Source organism: Eurypyga helias, unplaced genomic scaffold, assembly GCF_000690775.1.
Source record: "Eurypyga helias isolate BGI_N326 unplaced genomic scaffold, ASM69077v1 scaffold15074, whole genome shotgun sequence".
In the NCBI taxonomy this organism is placed as follows: Eukaryota; Metazoa; Chordata; class Aves; order Eurypygiformes; family Eurypygidae; genus Eurypyga; species Eurypyga helias.
This window is the reverse complement of record NW_010248393.1, coordinates 25,693-40,496: the sequence shown is the minus strand read 5'-3', so window position 1 is coordinate 40,496 and position 14,804 is coordinate 25,693.

Genomic DNA, 14,804 nt, shown 5'->3' with positions numbered 1-14,804 from the left:
TGCTTTTCTGGACTCAGCTTCTTAAGAGCGCTCCTGTGATCGATATAAGGTACTGCTGTAGAGGTAACCCAGGGCGGGTGGCAGTCGGCAGTTAGGAGGAGAGGGAATCGAACCACCGCTGTGTGATTTAGGTGGCAGGAAAGGTAACCCGAGGGGAGTTTCTTTTGACAGTACTCTCCATCTCCATCATTTCCTTGTGCCGAATGTCAGCAGCTCGCCCTCTTCATTTCCCCTCCTTATACCCCCTGCCTGGAGTTCGGGTATGAGGACTTGAAACGTGCCAGCACGTCTAAAGGGTGTCTATTGCTTGAGAGGCAGGCAGGCTGTGGAAAATACGAGATTTAAACTATAATCCTTGTGCTTAAACATTGAGCAATAACCTCAAAAAAAAAAAAAAAATCTGAGGAGCAAATCCTCCTGCCTGTCTTGTCCCTGCGCTCCATGCTTAACTCTCTCCGCCCGGCAGCACGGTTCTTGAGCGCTGAGGAGAGAGTAGCCTCCGGAGTGAGTTAAATCCACTTTTTTTTTTTCTTTACACTCACAATCTTGTTTTTTGCCTTGGGCACATCTGTAGCAACTGATCTGTGAAGCTGTTAACTCAGGGGGCCGTGGAACAGCCAAGCGAGGAGGAGCGCGTTGTTTGCACTGGGGCTGACGTCGCTTCGGTGCCACCTGAGGATACCTTGCAGGCCGCCGGCCGTGAACTCTGCGCGGGCAGGCTACGAAGAGTTAAGGATTTTGGTTTGCATCTCCAAGGTACGCTTGAAGCCAAGTTCTTAAAAAAGGAGTTTAATTTGTTGCCGTTACATTTGCCAGACGTATGACCTCACTAAACTTTTAGCAATGGTTCTTTGTGCCGGGATTGGCCCCTGGGGAGCCCGGCACTGCTGCAAATGGCTTTTTGGCTGCTATGAGTGTGGAGCATGTTAAACATAACCGTGATCTGTGAAAAAGTAAGAATCTTCAAGTACTGCCCACTTTCCTTCCTGTCTGGGAGCTGGAATTGGACAGATACCACAGCAGAGCTCATGGCTGAATAGGCAAAAACACCGGAGCGCTGTGGTATGGACTCTTCCGGCCGGGAAGGGCGATGGCCAGGAGCTGCCCGCAGGGTCATCACTGGACGTGAGTCCACCAGCTAACTAGCAAATAAAACCCAACTATGATCTCAGTAGCTGGGCTAAAACTAGCCAGCCTCGTGGTACAAATCCCTTATTACATAACCTCTTCAAAGAGCCGCTTCTGAACGACGCGTGTTTCGAAACACGAGTGAGTAGGAGGGAAGCGAATAGTTTTGCAGACGTTTTGTCACTTGTGACGTGAGAGCAGGGCTGCGTTTCTTCTCTTGCTGTTAGGAACGGTTGGTCTCCAAGTGCTTCTCAAATGGCATGGCCTGATCAGCTGAAGTTTTGGGAAGGAAATGTGATGGGAAAGGAGATTCTTTATTGATGCTCATCTGCATATTTAACCTGAATTTAGCGTGCAGTAGGAAGTTTTGTGTGTGTCTCCGGGAAAGCTGGGATCTATTTCTAGCTCTGCATACCCTTAGATTCCTTTATACTCCCTCCAGCCCTTCCTCCCTGATAACACAATACAGCTGGAAACGCACCATTTTGGTGTCACAAAACCGTTAGGCTGAATTAGCGCCGTGACCTAGTGCCAAAAACCTGTCACCTCTCTTCTCCTTCGCTGTTTCTGCTCCCTGCAGGCATCTTCCCTGTAGCTAACGACTCGCTGCCGCCTTCCGGACACCGGTTAAGCTGGGGATATGGCGGTGCTCTGCGTGGCACCGTGATTTTTCTGCAGATGTCCGTTGGGGAGTGCTGCAAAGGCTGATCCCGCTTACTCCAAGAGCCTGTGGCTGCGTGGAGCATGTGCTGTTGGCGGTAGCTGTTCTTTCAGCTGGGGACTGAAAGGGTTAAGCTAGGGAGCTGCCTGGATGGAACTCCTGCACAGCCTCACTTCCCTCTCAGGCGGCTGCTCTTGGCGATGTTTCCGTGTTCGCACAGCCCTGCTGAAGGCGGGAGCCGAGCGTTGGGGCACACATCTCCCAACTGGAGGAAGAAGAACTTCCCTGCTCAGCTGAAATGGGCAGGTCTTACGGGCCCTCCCAGCGTGGGAGCGTGCTGGGCACCACGGGATCCTGCCCAGAGGAGAACCTCCTCGCAGCATGAGATGAGCTGAGGGGGATTTGGCTTTTTTCCTGCTGTGAATCTGCTCTGCCACGTGTAGGTGCCGTAACAGCAAGAAAGGCTCTGCTGGCTGCTACGTTTGGTCCATGCCAAACCTTTGCTCCATACCTCTCCTTGGTGCGAGAGGTGCCTTGTGCTAACCAGAGCTAACCAAGACGGTTTCCACCCCGTGAAAGCTAGGAATGTCCTCTACTTTCCTCCGACCTTCCAGCTGCTCAGCTTCTCCCAGAGGCTGTGGCTGCTCCAGAGGACGCTGTTCCTTTCAGCATGGTGGCAGGAGATGCTCCTTTCTACCGTGGTGTCTTCTGAGGCAGGCCTGTGGCTGGAGGAGCTTCTCGTCGTGCGTTGGACTCGCTAGACAAGAGCTTTCTCCAGGACGTAGGGATGAAGATTCTGGCTTTTGGCACTTGTCCTTCTGCACACGGATCAGGACAACAAGACAGAGGTAGCTGTGCTGTTGCAGAAGCTGCCATGCGCTCTGTTTTCCTGTACGTGGCTGGAGCAGAGGCGCGTGATGTGTCACTGCCGAGAGCTGGTGACCCACAGGCTGGTGTGGTTCAAAGTTTCCTCAGGCTTAATCGCAGATCCTTGGAGAGACTCTGGGAGTGGGAGAGCAGGCTCTGATTTGGCAGCTTTGCCTCTGTGGTGTTTCATCCCATCTCGTGCCCTGCTATGGTGGTGGGAGGGCTCAAGAAACCCTTAACCAAAGCAGCTTCAAACATGGTCAGTGCAGCGAGGTCAGGGTGTTGTTCAGGTGCTGCTTTTCAGGTCGTAGGGGAAAAGGGCGCTTGGCGTGGAGAAGCTTGGCAAAGCAGGGCTGTGACCAGCTCCTCCTCCACCTGCTGCTGCTTCCTTCCTGCACGCTGGGCTGCAGGTGAAGTCTCTGTTAGGGGGGTGCTTTCTGCGTGGAGGAGGAGCGAGGCAAAGGGCTGGAGTGGAAAGGGCAGGGGTCAGCTGCGAAGTCACTTGCCCAGGTTTCAGGTCTGAGAGCGCACATGGGAAACGGTGGGGCCCGACTCTGTTCTTGGCGGTGATGCCGCCTGCGAAAGGTGCTCTCAAACCGTCCTGCTCACCGGCCGTCTCCCCTGCCCTGCTCCGCAGCAGCGGGGCACAGTGGCACAGGAGAAGAGCGTGGGATGGGGGGATGTGCTGGAACACAAGCTCTTAAAACGCTGCCCCGGGAGCAGAGACTGACATCCTGCGCGCGTGACGGAGAGGCGCGATGCGAGAGGCCTTGCCGTGGAGCTTTTCTTCAGGGGCTTGCTCTTCAGTACAACGATGTGACAAACTACTACGGGTTGTTCCACAGCGCCAGGAGGGAGAAGGGCAGGCTTCACGCTGCAGGTTTGCGGAGCAAGACCCCTCAAGGTGACCCGTTTGAATATGGCCATACCCATGTCCTCTTGAGTTAACAAATAGCTTTAATGCCACTTGATCTTTTGCTTGAGGATCAATGCGAGCCTGCTGGGTTGGGTTTTTTTGTAGCTTCTGTTTGTTTCCTAAGGGAGAGATTATTTGACCTGTATATTTGTGCGATACGTTTCTTTCCTTTGCTCTATTATTTATGGAATCAATAGCTCTTAAAAAGGAACGTTTGCTGCAAAGTGTCTGAGGCAAGGTGTGCCGGAGGAGAGTGCGAAAACCTCCAGCTAGCGAGGCCTCTCCCACCGGCCAAGCCTTTGCCGGGGAGGGGGAGAGGAGCTCAGCTGAGCACAAAGGGATGCTTTGTCCGTGAAAGTCCCCTGACAGCAGCCCAGGGGACGGGGAGCAGAAGCAGAAATTCTTCACGCAGTGAAGCAGGGGCAGGAGTAAGGGTGGGCCATGGGATCGCTCCTCTAATTCTGGCAGCCCAGGTGGGAGAGGGAGGGGATGTGATCCAGGCTACGTGCTGCGGAGGACACTGAAAATTCTTGAGATACCTTTAACCGGGGCTGTGTTGGCTTCGAGCAGGCTCGGTTTGCTCTGGAGACGTTGCCGCAGTCCACGGGGCTGCCGCGTCTCGTTTTCAGAGGGCGGATCTGTTGCTCCTCTGCAGCCCCTGCACAAGACCGTACAAAGCTCTTGCGTCTGTGCCGAGACTGTCCAGATTGTCGCTTATTCATACACCTGCATCAGCCCAGGGTTTTGCTGCCAAAGTGCCACATGTCCCTTTGCCCCTACGTCCCGTGCTTTGTTCAGAGCTGGGGCCAGGTGGCTTGGGAGGCCCCTTCCAGGTTTTTAGCTCTGATGAGCTGTCCATGTGCAAAATGTGTGTGTACAGAAACATGGCAGTAAAACCGCTTTTGACTCAATAGGGTGTCTTTGCAACCATATACAGGACTCTTATGATGGAGAGACTTTAACATCTTCCCTCTGAGCCATGACACTGACTCCTCTTATTCCTAAGCCTCCTCTTGCCTTGAGTTTGCATCCTGGCTGGACATAAAGCTGCTTTCTGACCTTGCAGGATGAGTTGCATATTGACCCTGCAGCTGGTGGTGTGCAAATGGGTCCTGTCGCATCTCAGCAGCATGTGGACCGGTGAGGGACCAGTGCAAAGTGTGGGAGGTGTGTTCCCAGGAGGCGTTGTGTGGGGTCGTGCTTAATGTTGTGGTTTGTGTTCTCATGCTGTGCAGGGATGAAGTCCGTAAGTGGGTATGGCCCATCCACAGGCTGTTCCATCGATGCATGCACGTGGGAACCTCTCATCACCCTCCAGTGCGACAACCAGCTAAAGCCAGAAAAAAACATGCCAGGACTCCTTATCCCTTCCAGGTGGGCTTTGTCTGCTAGAGCTCCCTGGTGGAGGAAGGGGCTGTTCATGGGCTGGGAATGGAGAGGCCTTTGCAAAGCCCCTTTGCAAAAGGCATCTGGGGCCAGTCCTGCGAGCTGGACCTCACAAAGCAGGGCAGGAGGCTTCTGCGTGCTTTTATGTGGGTCTCGCCAGTGAGTCAGCCTGCCCCCAAAAGCCTTGGATAGTGGTGGGAACAGTCCTTTACTCCAGCAGGGGACCCTTCTCAGAGCCCCACCACATCCCTACTGGTAGGTTTCTCAGGTGGGTTTCTCCGATGCAAACCATTGCGTAGATGGCGTGTCACGTCATCGCGGCGTTGTGCAGCCATCCTCGAGCTCTTGGCCAGAGCCACACTCTAACCATCCCTCGGGGACGGGGATCCTGACTCACTGGAAGGTGGAGTGACTTGCCTAAGACTGTAACTTGCCTGCGTGCGGTCCCGCTGCGATCTCCGGCTTGGACACGGAGGTGCAGGTTTGGTCCGAGCTGGCTGGCTAAGGCGCTGCTGGCCGTGGAAGTGCAGCAAGGCTGGACCGGCCGGCTGTTTTCCACTGTCCCAGCTGACCTTTGCAGCCTGTGTGGACCTCGGCTTCCGCAGCTGCGGTATCCGAGCCAGCGAGAGGCTGAGCCAAGCTCAGCACCTGTGTCCTTGTTTCTTTTGGCCGGGCCATCACGTAGAACACTTGTGGCTTTGCCTTCTGGACAGTGCCCCAGCGTTTGGGTGCGGGATGGAGACATGGCCTTGCGGGAAGGGTTTGGTTTGGCTTTGGACTCCTGTCCTGAGCTGGAGCTGGTGAGCTGCGTCCTGGAGATCTAGGACTTTTCCTCCTGGAGATAGGGATAATATTAATGGGGTGGTGTGAAAGTCACAGCCAAGCAAGCAGGGGTGATGCCGGAAGACCTGCAGGTGTTAGAAGGCTACAAGAAGCCCACCCTCTGGTGATGTTCTCCGCTAATATCGTCCAGTATACAGAAATGTCAGTCAAAACGGGTTGCTGAGGATGAGCCAGTCTCTTTGGAGACTCTGTAACAGCATCCTACAACCAGGTCTCCACAATTGCCGGCATCCTTCACCAGTGTCCGTGCTTGGCTGAGGAAACGGCTCGTGGCCGTGTTGAAGCGGTTGGGTCATGGCCCAGGTGTGGAGCTGCGGGTGCTGTTGGATTTCCTGTGCATCTTATGGTGCTTTCTCAAGAGGCTTCCTTGTCTTCCACAAGGAGACTCTCCACAAGCTGGCTTCTACTCTCTGATTTCGTGGCTTACGCCCTTCCTCTTTGTCTCCTAAGGGTTTGCTCCTGCCTAGTGGGTTCCTTAGAGACCCCTGAGAAGGGATGGATCCATCTCATTCCTTTTTCTTCCCTGAAGACTGCTTCCCTTGATACAAGACCTTTCTCCCTACTGGGGATATGTCCCTTCTTCAAGTCCATCTTCTTTGCTCACCCCAAAGATGCTTGCAATTTGCTAACAGGGCTTGTAGTTGCTGACACCCACCCCTTTCCTCAAGCACCAGCCTGGTGCTACCACTTTGATACGTGTTTCCTTGGTGGCAGGCTTCAGGCACCAATCCCAAACTGAAATTTCCCTTCCCAGCCTCTCATCACTCTCCCATTGGCATGTTCAGCCGAGGCTGGTGGGACTCTGCCATCCCAACTCGGAGAGGGGCAGGCGGCAAGGCCCTCTGCGGTCTGTGCTGCGTGGCTCGGTGACTTGGCTTGTCTGGGTGAAGAGAAACCGCGTCTCCCATGGCCCAACGAGAGCTGCTGCGGGGCATGTTCCTGATCGCCTGCAGCGGGAAATACCTCTCCAACCTGACCCACTGAGCTTGTGGTGATGAGATAAGCACGTGCTGGATGGGATCTGCCCCGGCTGGTCGTGTTATGCCCGCGTTGCACAAAGCAGATTGCTCGGGCGGTGTTACTTCCTCCTTTAATGCATTTGGGGTGGCATCTGCACTTTCGCCATCTCTCGGGTTGGCTCGCAGCCTGAGGAGAACCTGGTGCAATAGGCAGGAGAAGGAGCCAGGAGTTGAGGCTCCCGCTGCTTAGGCTGGCTGCTGTGGAGCAGAAGGATTTCAGAGGTGCTTTTAATGGGGTGTCCACAAAAAGTGGACACACAGAATGCTTTCCCTGAGCTTGTGAGCTCGACCTGCCAACCGGCAGCCCGGCAGCTCAGTTTCCCTCTAACCCTATCGCTGTGTGGGGCTGCGCAGCTGGAGGGAAGCCCGGGAGGCCGTCACGCCCGCTCCCCAGCCACGGGGAAGAGTTAGTTTGCTGAACTAATAAGAAAACAAGCTCTAAACCACAGGCAGACGACGTTGGCCAAGCAGCATGTGCGTGGACCTGCCCTTTGTCGTGCAGCGCTCCCTTGGTTCCTGCCACAAGCATGGTGCCGGGGGTCCATGGGGCATCCAGCGTCAGTGGTAACGGTGCTTTGGGGGTCTCTGTGGTCAGGCCTGCGTGTGGATTGTGGGAGCAGATTAGGCTGTGTGGGAGGCATAATTTGGAAATGATCATACTTTATCTTAAATGCCATCTCTTATCTAAATGAATCGTAGAGTAGAATCACGGAATGGTTTGGGTTGGAAGGGACCTTAAAGATCATCTAGTTCCAACCCCCCTGCCATGGGCAGGGACACCTTCCACTAGACCAGGTTGCTCCAAGCCACATCCAGCCTGGCCTTGGACACTTCCAGGGATGGGGCATCCACAGCTTCTCTGGGCAACCTGTGCCAGTGCCTCGCCACCCTCTCCAGGAAGAGCTTCTTCCTGATATCTAACCTAAACCTCCCCACTTTCAATTTAACCCCGTTACCCCTTGTCCTGTCACTACAGGCCCTTGTAAAAAGTCTCCCCCAGCTTCCTTGTAGCCCCTTCAGGCACTGGAAGGGGCTACAAGGTCTCCCCGGAGCCTTCTCTTCTCCAGGCTGAACAAGCCCAACTCTCTCAGCCTGTCCCCATAGCAGAGGGGCTCCAGCCCTCGGAGCATCTTCGTGGTCTCCTCTGGACTCCCTCCAACCGGTCTATATCCTTCTAAATGCCCTCAGTTGTGTCTTCTGCAACAAAAGCTTCCAGGTTTGAGTAGAAGTGAGCTTGCTGTGCGGCTGCTGGGGTGTGGATGGGTGAGTGGCAGATGCCTGGCTGGGGGGAGAAGCTTGCTTTGCTGCATGATGCTTGTGGAAAGCCTCTGGGCTGGCTGATTTCATCCATTTGCTTCCCCTGGACCCTGCGCTTTGGGACTCTACTGCCCTGGAGCAAGTGGTTTACGCCAGGGAGCCGCAAACGGCAGTGAGAATATGGTGAAGCCCTCCAGCTTGACCCTGGTTTTCCAGAAGACATCCTCTGCAGCCTCAGGAAACACTCAGCTGTCTAAGGTCTTGGTGAAGGAGCCCGGTTCCACTGCAGCAAACCCATCCCCTCCGGCCGCCTTGGCCCGGGCAGATGTCTGCTTTCCTCAAAGCCCACCCAGTGTTTTTACACAATCTTGTTTTGGGTGGGATGTCTCAGAGCTTTGACAGTTTCTGTTACTGGGTACGATGACCCGGATCGATAGAACTGTTCCTCAGCTCCCAGCTGAAGGAGCGGGTGTCCCTGGCAGCTTTGCTGACCGTGCCATGGTCAGGTACGCTCCGTCGGGAACCCAGGTGGGTTGAGAATGGCTGGCTGATGGCTGCCTGAGACACAGGCGGAGCTGGCAGCTCTTGGAAACGTGTTACGGGAGTGTTCCAGGTTCAGGTCACACACCAGCCTTTCCCTCTGCCGTGTGCCCAGGCGGGTTGTGAGCAGTGCCGGGGCACACAGCTCGCCGGGCAAGGCGTTGTCTTCCCCTGTTTCCCCTGGTTTTGACATGTGTGGACAGAAGAGCGCTGCGACTCTTTTGCCATAAAAAGAGGTGTTGTTTTCCAGCTGACTCTAGATCAGATTGAAATGGTTTGGGGCGGGGGGTAGTCAGTCACCCTTAGTGCAAACAGATTCCGAAATGCAAGTGTAAGGTCTAGCATGCAGTCAGATCTCAGGGACTTCGAGCCTCATTGCTCTTTTCGAAGTAATTCTGATCTCCCTTCTTCGTGTTCCATAGGTGTTAGGTATGTCTGCATACAAACATGGTGCGGAGGATGTGCCGAGCAGCAAGTTTCTGTTTTCCATCCACTGTTTAGAGACCCCTGGGGGTCTTTGGGAGAAAAAGCAATGATTTTTTTATGACAGAGAGAAAAATCTATTGTCTTTTTTTGCAGTTACCTGCTTTCATATTGGTTAGTAGTTCTTAGCCTTCCAAAAGGCCAATTGTTGGGGTATTTTTTTTGTTATTGTTGAAAACTAATAGAAAATTTCCCATTGGATAGCATTGGAGAGAAATTTCTTTTCCGAAGGTGGGAATTTTGGGAGTCAAATTAAGTTCTTCAGTGGGTGTTGTTCTGCAGTGTCATGAAGGTGGCATCTTCTGACCTGAGTAGAGGGAAGTTGGGTGAAAGACGCTGGTGAACGCAAATTCGCGGAAGAACATCACTTCCTTTACCCCCAAACTGTTATGGATTCAGCCTGCCTTTGGTAGGGGCAGAGCTTGGGTCACTGCTGCGCCCCCTGTGCTCAGAGCCCTCCCTTGGGGTCGCATCCAGGTGCAAGTCCCCCTTGCTTCTGCCACGAGCTGAATCCATTTTGCCCAGTTCCCGAATCCTACTCATCTTTCCCATCCCCCCCATCCCCATTTTTCAGCCAAGGGGGGAAAGCTGCTCAGTTCATACTGTGCTGAAGCTCGTGCAGATGGGGGCCGATGGATAAACCCGTGAATGATCAAGGCGTTAGGTAGCAGAGCTCATTTCTACAACGTCAGGAAGGGAAAGGATCTCTAAGCCATGCACCCTGGCTTGGCAGAGCCGTCGCGGCGGCGTTCCCTGCTTGCATAAGGACATCTGCGCACTTCCCCTCCGGCCTTGGGTGACGGAAAGACTCTGTTAATGGTGTCCCCTTCCAGGTGATGTGGCCCTTCCACAAGCATTGGAAGGCTGCTGTGACCCCCGGGTTGGCGAGGAGATCAAAGGGAAGTCAGGCAAGGGCTTTCCTGTCCATGGAAAATTCTTCTAAGTTCTTGCCCTTGACTGAACAGCGAGGGAAAAGGGACCAAGGAAATCAGAGACCTCCAGAGCAGGGGTGTCCCGGGCACAGCCGCTGTTCAGAGCAAGGGACCACTCGAACTGCGCTCCCTTCCCATCACACCCAGACCTTCTGTTGAGACTCTCCGGGGTACAAACCTGGAGACTAATTCCAGCAATCTGGGCTGGAGGACCTGGCGCTGGGGACAAGCGCAGGGGGGATGTTGTCCCACCTTCGGGGTGTTGGGATGTGACAGCGCACCCTTGCGTAGGTGTGAAACGTCGGCAGCGAACGTTCGCCGGTGGTGCCTGTCGCAACCAGCAAAGCCCTGCCTGTCGTTTTGGACCATCTGTTTCTTGCCGTGGAAATGTCTCTTGCCTTTCCTGGAGTCTTCCTCAGCCTTCCTCTTCTCTTTCCACTCATGGTCCCTGCTGCTCTCTCCCTCTCCCCAGTTCTCCATCCGGAGCCTGCTCTGTAGCCTTTTTCCTACGAACATACTGACATCTTGGGTTTGGGTTTGACTTTTCATGGTGGATTTGATCCCTGAAGCAGTACCCCTCTTGTGAACTCATTGTTCCTCGTTCAAGTGGTTCTTGTTGTCTCTCCCTCCCCTTTGTGTGGAAAAGACACAGACTATTCCTCTCTGACTTCCACTTGCTCAAGCCTCGGGGACTGCAGAGCTTGTCCCTGACATGATCCCGTAACACACAGAGCATACCCCTGGCACGGGGTTGAAAGCATTTGTTGCCGAAGTAACCAGGGAAATGGCAAATGCCTGCCTGGCTGTATCGGAACCCTTACGGTGACTCTCCCAAAGGAGTCTGCTCAAGGAAGATACTCCCTTTTTCTTTTTTTCCCTCACTATTCAAGGCTGGGAGTGCTGTAGGAGTGTGCTCTTGTGCACCCGTGGGTAATTGTTACCCTGACCTCATAGCATCGGGTCCCTGGTGCGGGGAGAAAGGACCAGGTGCCCATTGCTGCGTCTTACAGATGGGAAAGGCAGCCCGGCACGTAGTGGGAAGTAATTGTAGTTGCGTTTGCCTTGCTTTTGGTGCCAGAAGGGGGATCACCCTGTGCTCTCCCACCTCTGAGACAGATGTATTCGGCTTTGGGGTTGTCTTCCTCTGAGGGAGAGGGTGAAGGCCCAGGAGGAGCCATCCAAGCCAGAGCTGATCCTGTGGTTCTGCTCCCAGCCCCCTCGGCGTTGGGCATTGCCTCCGCAGGGATATCCCAGGGATTTGGGTGGGCACGGCGTGTCCCATGCCTTGGCACCTCTCCTCTGGCCATGGCTGGTTCTTGCTTCGGGCTTTCTCCTCCCTGGGCTGGTGATGAACAAAGGAGAGCATTTCCCAGGAAATCTCATCTGGGTAAGGCTCCACAGTGCAGTGTTTATTTTGCAGGATTGGTGCGTTGTTGGCACTTTTCTCTCTGGCTAATTCAGGCAAATGCACACAAATAATGCTGCTTTTATCTGCCCAGGTCCAGACCAGGCTCAAAGCCTCCTCTTGACGTGACTCACTCCTGGGCAAGCCCTGGAGAAAACAGATGTGGTAATTCGGTTGCAGATCCCGTCCTTTTCTCACGGCCCTGCGGTCAACTGGCATCGTCAGACGTGCTCTGGGTAGCTGACGGAGGAGCTGAGGTCCTCTGAGCAGGAGCCTTGCATCAGCCAAGTGTTCGCTCCTGCCCTGCTCCAGAGGGATCCTCCTGGTTTCACCAGGGCACCCGTTCCCGTAGCCAGTTTGGGGCACTGTTTTCCATCAGCCGTATCGGTTTGGTTCCGGTGGAGGGGTTGGTGTAAACCGGGTCCTCAATCCGTTGAGGAGTTCGTAAGGAGGAGTTCATAGACAAATGTGCATGGTGCCTTTTGTGATGTCCTCTCCTCTGCGGGCTTCTGTGAGGGTAAACTTTGTTAGCTGAGAATGTTGTTTTTACAAACCAGCGCTTTCTTGTTGTCCTTCTTTCCCCTTTCTCCTGTTTTCCCTTTCTCTGTCCTTTTTAATCCGTAAGTAAAATCTCAATATAAAGAAAAATCCATATTTTAGGAAAAAGGGCACATAAAGTTGAAGGGAGAAGGTGGAATCCGATTTGATGAATAATAAATAATCTCAGGCTCAGGAAAGCCTCAGCAATTTTTCTCAAAGCAGCCAGTGTACTACTGGCTGGGTTCACTGCTATAAATATTGGCCAGGTTCTTTCAACTCTTCTGAAGGTAAATGAGCCGGAGTTGCCGGGTTTGCTTGGGGTCGCGTGTCTGGGACGGTGAAAGGGCCGACGAAAGCGGGAGGTGCGTAATTGCCGGCGGGGCGCGGTCTGGGAGCCCAAGCGCCGAGGTGCGGCAGGGAGGCACGCGCTTGATGTGGGCGCTCCCTTCGCCACAGTTGGTACCTGCCGAACGGCAGCCTGGAAGATACCTCGCGCTGGCTCCGGGGTGGGAGGATGCTGAAAGCCTTCCTGCCCAGGCGAAGAGGTGAGCGCCGGTGACGGGGCGCCGGGGGTGCCTCCGGGCATTCGCATCGCTGCTCAAGGGCGAGGGATTTGGAGGGCTGATGCTCCCCATGCCCCCCGCAGCGATGGAGCAGTTGGATATCAGCAGATAACTTGGTGCTGCGATGCCTTCCCTCCCTTCCTTGTGCGTTAGAGGAGTATTTTTGCTTCCTCAAGTCCCACACGTGACAGTTGATGCTTTATCCTCTCTCTGTTTTCAGTGAAGCGAATGTGTATTCTGCTTTCCTTCGCAACCTGCTTCCGATGCAATAGAGCCCCTTCGGCTTGGCACCCTGGTATCTCTTAAACTCACGGGACTTGTCTGTCTCTGCATCTCCCCGTGCTTACAGGGAGCAGGGCAGCCATCCTCCATCCTGCCCCCAGGGTAGGTCAGTGTGGGATCGTGCATGTTCCCCTTCCGTGAGGCCCAAGCCTTGGATTTGGGTTTCTCCCACCCCTGCTGAGCACAGGCCTGGAGAAGTACAGTGGGTCCACCTGGAAGCGTCTCCTGTTTCCAACAGTGACCGTGAGGGGTGCCATGGGGTTGAAAGAACAATTAGGGGCATGCGTAGACCCGTTACTCCCCAGCGGCCAGCCCTTGGCAAACCATGGTTCAAGCTCTGCTTCCTCAGCGCCCACAGTTTCCAACCCATCAAGCTTGAGAGAGGATGGCTTCTTCTCCAGGAATTTATAGCTTCCTATTTTATCACAATTCAAGCCTGTCCTCCAGGCTCTGTGGAAATGCCTCTGTCACCAAGGCTGCCGTGACTTTCCCAGGGGGTGGCTCTACACCCTGTGGGTGGGGATCCAGGCAGTGCCCACTCCAGGGTGAGGAGGGCAGGAGACCTTCCCATTTCTTCCTGCTCTTTGACCTTGCAGGTTCTAGACAGAGGAGGAGGATGTGTCGGGCTGGGAGATGTCCTGCTCTTCACTGGCAGGGACTTTTCTCCATTTCCTTGTGTTGGCTGATCCCACACGCTCACGGGGATGACCTGACTGGCCAAGTTGAAGAGCCCAAGTCCTTGTGAATATTTATCTGAAGGGCAAGAAACATTTGGGGATGTTTGTCCCTTAGCTTACCTAAGGGTTATTAATGACTTTTCAGTGGAGCCAATTAAGCAGGTGTGATGATAATGACACAGCAAGAGCTGCATTGCTACCAAGATGAACGTTGAGTGCTGTCCAATAATCTTCTGATGTATGGGCTGTTGGTGCTGCCCTGAGGGCTCGAGCAGCCGTGAAACCTTCTTGTCCCCCATCTGAGAGGGTTTTACTGTTGCGGGTTGGGGTTTTTTTTAGTGCTTTCGCCAAGGGGAGTTCTCCAGCAGCACTGCCTCAGGGAGCTTGGCTGTGGTCCCTGCCCATGCCACAGTTGGCCTCGCAGCCATTTCCTCGCAGTAGCATCACAGCCATTTCCATGGCAACGGCACGTGCGTGGCCGTAATAAAGTCAGATTACAGCTGCTTCCCTGGGCGTGCAGGCAAGAAAGGAGTTTTCTGAGGTAAGAGCTCAAGTGACTTGCAGGGGAGCGTTTTGCTGGGGAAAGGCAGACTTCCCAGCGGCTGGAGAGGCCATTTGTACTGTGCTGGAAATGCTAACCAGGACTGACTGCGTTTTATGGGATGTTGTTTTGCTCTGCCAAGTAGATTTCATGCACACTTGTAGCAGGAGCTAAATTTAAAGGGTGATTGTCCAGAAGGGGCTACGGAGCCGATCTCTGAAGTCTGTACCTGTCCCACAGGGCAATAACACGGGCTGTGTGTTTTCTCAGAAGTGGCTTTAAAGGTTGCTGTGGGATCAAGTCTCAGCTTGGAGTCTGCTGCGGGGGTGGCTGTTTGTCACAGGCCAAACGCCAACAGCCAGGCTGTGGGGAGAGCTCACACGCAGCCCTTGAGTTTGGCCTCCTAAGAGCAAGAGCCAGGCAGGACTGTGGTGTGGTTGGCCAGCGATGGAGATGAGACCGTGCTTGTTCTTGCCATGGCCAGCCCGGAGGGCAGAGCTGCTCTCGTAGCTCTCAGCGGGGTTGCCAGCATCCGTCGAGCTGACCCGGGATGGACAGGACATCAAGGGAACTTGCTGCTTTCTGAGAACAGGTACATCTCAGTGAGGTTTCTTGGGTCTCTGCCCGCTCAGTCATGTGGGGTTACATCAAAGGAGGCTGCCAGTGGAAACAGAGACCGAGGTAACACCTCATCTTGGGAGAGCCTTGGGAGCCCTGGCCAAGGGAAACCCGCCTGGCCGAGGGAAACCCGCCTGGCCAAGGGA